Genomic DNA, 7,323 nt, shown 5'->3' on the forward strand with positions numbered 1-7,323 from the left:
GGTAGAAAGGCTTTGGGGAGTCAGGAGGTGAGACACTTGCCGCAGAATTCCCAGCCTTTGACCTGCTCTTGTAGCCACAGTATTTATGTGGTTGGCCCAGTTAAGTTTCTGGTCAATGGTAACCCCCAGAATGTTGATGGTGAAAGATTCAGTGATGGTAATGCTGTTGAATGTCAAGGGTCAGTGGTTAAACTCTCTCTTGTTAGAGATAGTCAATGCCTGGCACTTGTGTGGCACAAATGTTACTTGCCACTTATCAGCTCTGACCTGAATGTCATCCAACTCTTGCTGCCTGCGGGCACAACTACTTCATTAACTGAGGAGTTGTGAATGGAATTGATCACTGTGCAATCATCAGTGAACATCCCCACTTCTGACCTTATGGTAAGGGAAGGACATTGATGAACCAGCTGAAGATGGTTGGGCCTCGGACACTGCCCTGAAGAACTCCTGCAGTGATGTACTGTGGCTGAGATGATTGACCTGCAACAACCACAACTCTCTTCCTTTGTGCTGGGTGTGACTCCAGCCAGTGGAGATTTTTCTGCCTAATTCCCATTGACTTCAATTTTACTAGGGCTCCTTGATGCCACACTCGGTCAATTGCTGCCTTGATGTCAAGAGCAGTCACTCTCACCTGACCGCTGGAATTCAGCTCTTTTGTCCATGTTTGGACCCAGGTTGTAATGAGGTTGGGAGCCGAGTGGTCGTGGTGGAACCCAAACTGAACATCAGTGAGCAGGTTATTGGTGAGTAATTGCTGCTTGATAGCACTGTCGACGACACCTTCCATGACTTTGCTGATGATTGAGAGCAGAGTGATGGGGCAGTAATTGGCCGGCTTAGATTTGTCGTGCTTTTTGTGGACAGGACATACCTGGGCAATTTTCCACATTGTCTAAAGTCTCCTCCTTTGTCTCGGTGTCAGTTTTTGATTGATTCCGCTCGAGTGAAGCGCCTTGGAAGGTTTTACTACGTTATAGGCGCTATGTAAATGAAAGTTGTTGGTGTGCTACCATTGGCTTCAGCTTTGTTGCGTATGTACCTTTAAGGGAATAACTGGTTTCAGACTGCAGTACCGGCAGTGACCACCGCTGTATAAAAGGCCCTAGCAGGCTTCTGCAGTTTCAGTTTCCAGGTTGTCTCCATTCAGTAAAGACTTGTTATAATCAACTCCTGCAGTCCGTGTCTCAATTATACACGGACATAATAGCTCCCTCAAAACTGTCCCATCAAACACTCCTAGGTATCAGTAACATATCCAGGTACCTGCCTGGGAGTGTTTGATGGGACAGTGCAGAGGGAGCTTTACTCTGTATCTAACCCGTGCTGTACCTGCCCTGGGAGTGTTTGATAGGACAGTGTAGAGGGAGCTTTGCTGTGTATCTACCCCGTGCTGTACCTGCCCTGGGAGTGTTTGATGGGACAGTGTAGAGGGAGCTTTACTCTGTATCTAACCCATGCTGTACCTGCCCTGGGAGTGTTTGATGGGACAGTGTAGAGGGAGCTTTACTCTGTATCTAACCCATGCTGTACCTGCCCTGTGAGTGTTTGATGGGACAGTGTAGAGGGAGCTTTACTCTGTATCTAACCCATGCTGTACCTGCCCTGTGAGTGTTTGATGGGACAGTGTAGAGGGAGCTTTACTCTGTATCTAACCCATGCTGTACCTGCCCTGGGAGTGTTTGATGGGACAGTGTAGAGGGAGCTTTACTCTGTATCTAACCCATGCTGTACCTGCCCTGTGAGTGTTTGATGGGACAGTGTAGAGGAAGCTTTACTCTGTATCTAACCCGTGCTGTACCTGCCCTGGGAGTGTTTGATGGGACAGTGTAGAGGGAGCTTTACTCTGTATCTAACCCGTGCTGTACCTGCCCTGGGAGTGTTTGATGGGACAGTGTAGAGGGAGCTTTACTCTGTATCTAACCCGTGCTGCACCTGCCCTGGGAGTGTTTGATGGGACAGTGTAGAGGGAGCTTTACTCTGTATCTAACCCATGCTGTACCTACCCTAGGAGTGTTTGATGGGACAGTGTAGATGGAGCTTTACTCTGTATCTAACCCATGCTGTACCTGCCCTGGGAGTGTTTGATGGGACAGTGTAGAGGGAGCTTTACTCTGTATCTAACCCGTGCTGTACCTGCCCTGGGAGTGTTTGATGGGACAGTGTAGAGGGAGCTTTACTCTGTATCTAACCCGTGCTGTACCTGTCCTGGGAGTGTTTGATGGGACAGTGTAGATGGAGCTTTACTCTGTATCTAACCCATGCTGTACCTACCCTGGGAGTGTTTGATGGGACAGTGTAGAGGGAGCTTTACTCTGTATCTAACCCATGCTATACCTTTTTTAAAAATTTGTTTGCGGGATGTGGGCATCACTGGCAAGGCCAGCATTTATTGCCCATCCCTAATTGCCCTTGAGAAGGTGGTGGTGAGCCGCCTTCTTGAACCGCTGCAGTCTGTGCGGTGAAGGTACTCCCACAGTGCTGTTAGGTAGGGAGTTCCAGGATTTTGACCCAGCGACGATGAAGGAACAGCGATATACTTCTAAATCAGGATGATGTGTGACTTAGAGAGGAACTTGGAGGTGGAACTTGGAGTGTTCCCATGTGCCTACTGCCCTTGTCCTTCTAGGTGGAAGAGGTCGCGGGTTTGGGAGGTGCTGCCGAAGATGCCTAGGTGAGTTGCTGCAGTGCATCATGTAGATGGTACACACTGCAGCCACAGTACGCCGGTGGTGGAGGGAGTGAATGTTTAAGGTGGTGGATGGGGTACTAATCAAGCGGGCTGCTTTGTCCTGGATGGTGACGAACTTCTTGAGTGTTGTTGGAGCTGCACTCATCCAGGCAAGTGGAGATTATTCCTTCAAACTTCTTACTTGTGCCTTGTAGATGGTGGAAAGGCTTTGGGGAGTCAGCAGGTGAGACACTCATCACAGAATACCCAGCCGCTGACCTGCTCTTGTTGCCACAGTATTTATGTGGCTGGTCCAGTTAAGTTTCTGGTCAATGGTGACCCCTAGGATAATGATGTTGGAGGATTCGGCGATGGTAATGCTGTTGAATAACAAGGGGTGGTGGTTAGACTCTCACTTGTTGGAGATAGTCATTGCCTGGCACTTGTGTGGCGTGAATGTTACCTGCCACTTATCAGCCCAAGCCTAAATGTCGTCCAGGTCTTGCTGCATGCGGGCGTGGACTGCTTCATTATGTGAGGAGTTGTGAATGGCCATGAACATTGTGCAGTCATCAGCGAACATCCCCATTTTTGACCTTATGTTAGAGGGAAGGTCATTGATGAAGCAACTGAAGATGGTTGGGCCTAGGACACTGCCCTGAGGAACTCCAGCAGCGATGTCCTGGGGCTGTGACGATTGACCTTCAACCACCACAACCATCTTCCTTTGTGCCAGGTATGACTTCTGCCCTGGGAGTGTTTGATGGGACATTATAGAGGGAGCTTTACTCTGTATCTAACCCATGCTGTACCTGTCCTGGGAGTGTTTGATGGACAGTGTAGAGGGAGCTTTATTCTGTATCTCACCCATGTTATACCTGCCCTGGGAGTGTTTGATGGGACAGTGTAGAGGGAGCTTTAGTCTGTATCTAACCCGTGCTATTCCTGCCCTGGGTGTGTTTGATGGGACAGTGTAGAGGGAGCTTTACTCTGTATCTAACCCATGCTGTACCTGCCCTGGGAGTGTTTGATGGGACAGTGTAGAGGGAGCTTTACTCTGTATCTAACCCGTGCTGTACCTGCCCTGGGAGTGTTTGATGGGACAGTGTAGAGGGAGCTTACTCTGTATCTAACCCGTGCTGTACCTGCCCTGGGAGTGTTTGATGGGACAGTGTAGAGGGAGCTTTACTCTGTATCTAACCCGTGCTGTACCTGCCCTGGGAGTGTTTGATGGGACAGTGTTGAGGGAGCTTTCAGCTTTATTCTGTATCTAACCCGGGCTGTACCTGTCCTGGGAGTGTTTGATGGGACAGTGTAGAGGGAGCTTTACTCTGTATCTAACCCGTGCTGTACCTGCCCTGGGAGTGTTTGATGGGACAGTGTAGAGGAAGCTTTACTCTGTATCTAACCCGTGCTGTACCTGCCCTGGGAGTGTTTGATGGGACAGTGTAGAGGAAGCTTTACTCTGTATCTAACCCGTGCTGTACCTGCCCTGGGAGTGTTTGATGGGACAGTGTAGAGGGAGCTTTACTCTGTATCTAACCCGTGCTGTACCTGCCCTGGGAGTGTTTGATGGGACAGTGTAGAGGGAGCTTTACTCTGTATCTAACCCGTGCTGTACCTGCCCTGGGAGTGTTTGATGGGAAAGTGTAGAGGGAGCTTTACTCTGTATCTAACCCGTGCTGTACCTGCCCTGGGAGTGTTTGATGGGACAGTGTAGAGGGAGCTTTCGTCTGTATCTAACCTGTGCTGTACCTGCCCTGGGTGTGTTTGATGGGGCACTGTCGAGGGAGCTTTACTCTGTATCTAACCCGTGCTTTACCTGTCCTGGGAGTGTTTGATGGGACAGTGTAGAGGGAGCTTTGCTCTGTATCTAACCCGTGCTGTATCTGTCCTGGGAGTGTTTGATGGGACAGTGTAGAGGGAGGTTTAATCTGTATCTAACCCGTGCTGTACCTGTCCTGGGAGTGTTTGATGGGACAATGTAGAGGGAGCTTTACTCTGTCTCTAACCCATGCTGTACCTGCCCTGGGAGTGTTTGATGGGACAGCGTAGAGGGAGCTTTACTCTGTATCTAACCCGTGCTATACCTGCCCTGGGAGTGTTTGATGGGACAGTGTAGAGGGAGCTTTACTCTGTATCTAACCCGTGCTGTACCTGCCCTGGGAGTGTTTGATGGGACAGTGTAGAGGGAGGTTTAATCTGTATCTAACCCGTGCTGTACCTGTCCTGGGAGTGTTTGATGGGACAATGTAGAGGGAGCTTTACTCTGTCTCTAACCCATGCTGTACCTGCCCTGGGAGTGTTTGATGGGACAGCGTAGAGGGAGCTTTACTCTGTATCTAACCCGTGCTGTACCTGCCCTGGGAGCGTTTGATGGGACAGTGCAAAGGGAGCTTTACTCTGTATCTAACCCGTGCTGTACCTGCCCTGGGAGTGTTTGATGGGACAGTGTAGAGGGAGCTTTACTCTGTATCTAACCCGTGCTGTACCTGCCCTGGGAGTGTTTAATGAGACAGTGCAGAGGGAGCTTTACTCTGTCTCTAACCCGTGCTGTACCTGACTGGAGAGTGCTTCAGGCAGACACTCGGTGCTCAGAACACCCCATTCCCCAGCACTGACATCCATCAGCTCGATGAGAACATTTAACCCAAAGATAAGAGAAACCCATCAGTTTCTCCCCGGACACAGACCCGGAGGGACAGTGAGTGTGCTGAATATTTTTGTACGGTGTGCTCGATAGTTCCTCCCTGGGTCGGAGCCTATTGGTGATGATTTGAATTTGATGCCCTCTAGTTCCTGACTCACCGACTGGTGGAAATAGATTTTCCTCATTTACCGGATCAAATTCTGAACACCTCCCTCAGATCCCCAATTACCCTTTGTTCGAATGAAAAGAGCCCGTTTCTATAGAGTTTAGAAGAATGAGAGGGGATCCCATTGAAACTTATAAAATTCTGACAGGACTGGACAGACTAGATGCAGGAAGGATGTTCCCGATAGCGGGGAGTCCAGAACCAGGGGTCACAGTCTATGGATAAGGGGTAGGACATTTAGGACAGAGATGAGGAGGAATTTCTTCACCCAGAGAGTGGTGAACCTGTGGAGTTCTCTACCACAGAAGGCAGTTGAGGCCAATTCAGTAAATATATTCAAGGAGTTGGATATATTTCTTGAGGCTACAGGGATCAAGGGATATGGGGAGAAAGCAGGGACAGGGTACTAAGTTTGGATGATCAGCCATGATCTCATTAAATGGTGGAGCGGGCTCGAGGGGCCGAATGGCTCCTATCTTCTATGTTTATCTAATCTCTCCTGATAACTAAAGGCTCTCTTCCCTGGTATCATCTCAGTGAATCTCTCTGCACCCTCTCCACAGCCTTGACATCCTTCCTGGTGTAAGATGCCCCCAAACTTGACCCAATATTCTAACTGCAGCCTCACCAATGATTTGTACAGGTTTACATGACCTCTGCCCTTTTGTACTCTACACCCCTATTTATAAAACCGAGGATCCCTCGTGCTTTTTCAAACTACTTTATCAACTTGTCCTCCCACTTTTAAAGGCTTGTGTATCTGAGCCGCTTGTTTCCAGAATACAGCACTGTCAGTGACGACACTTCAAAAGTATTTCATTGGCTGTGAAGCACATTGTGACATCCTGAGGTGGTGAAAGGTGCTATATAAATGCAAGTCTTTCTTTCTTGTAGGTTTTAGAGGTATTAACATAACATGGCTAAAATTCATTGTCATAAAGTGTCTGATACAATGTGTATTATGGGAAAGAGAAGTTTAGTCTGAGTTAGAAACTCAAACAGGCATTTCACTGCAGACAGGTCACCATGGCAACACTGATAAGACATTTCACTGAATCGACTGGTTGGAAACTGTAATCAGATCAGGAGAAACAACAGAGTTTGCCGTTATTAACCACAATATAAGCTTAAACCAGAGTGAGTAATACATTAGATTATAATGTGTGATGAAAGGGCCTGACGGAAGGTCAGTGACCTGAACCGTTAACTCTGTTTCTCTCTCCACAGATGCTGCCTGACCTGCTGAGGATTTCCAGCATTTTCTCTCTTTATTTCAGATTTCCAGCATCCGCAGTATTTTGCTTTTGTAATTGGATGAATCTTTCAGAGAGCCGCACAGGCACGATGGGCCGAATGGCCTCCTTCTGTGCTGTATCATTCTAGGATTCTGTGAAGTGTCGGTTAATGCAATTTAAGATGCATCAAAGGGTTTGTGTCAGAATTTAACTGAGTATCGAGCCAACATGTCCAGGCTGTGTAAACTGGGCCTGTTCACACTGGAAAGAGAAGGTGGAGAGGTGATAGGATTGCTGTTTTTAGGATTCTAAAGGGATTGGATAATGTAGAACATGACAAGTTATTTCACCCTGTCCAGAACAGTAGAACCAGAGGCCAGGGATGCGCTTGAAGGGGGTAAATTCAAATCCAATCTGTGGAAACAATATTTCAGTGAGTGAGTGGTCAATCTATGGGACAGGCTCCCTAGGGAGATGCTGGAAGCAGTTAGTGTTGATTCATTCAAATGCAAATTGGACTGATTTCATTCATAGAATAAGATTTTGGGACACAGTGTGTGAGTAATTTGACACATGACGTGTGGTCAGTGTAGAATGC

The sequence above is a fragment of the Somniosus microcephalus genome, chromosome 4, assembly GCF_052327205.1.
Source record: "Somniosus microcephalus isolate GS21.2 chromosome 4, FLI_Smic_1.0, whole genome shotgun sequence".
NCBI classification, from domain to species: Eukaryota; Metazoa; Chordata; class Chondrichthyes; order Squaliformes; family Somniosidae; genus Somniosus; species Somniosus microcephalus.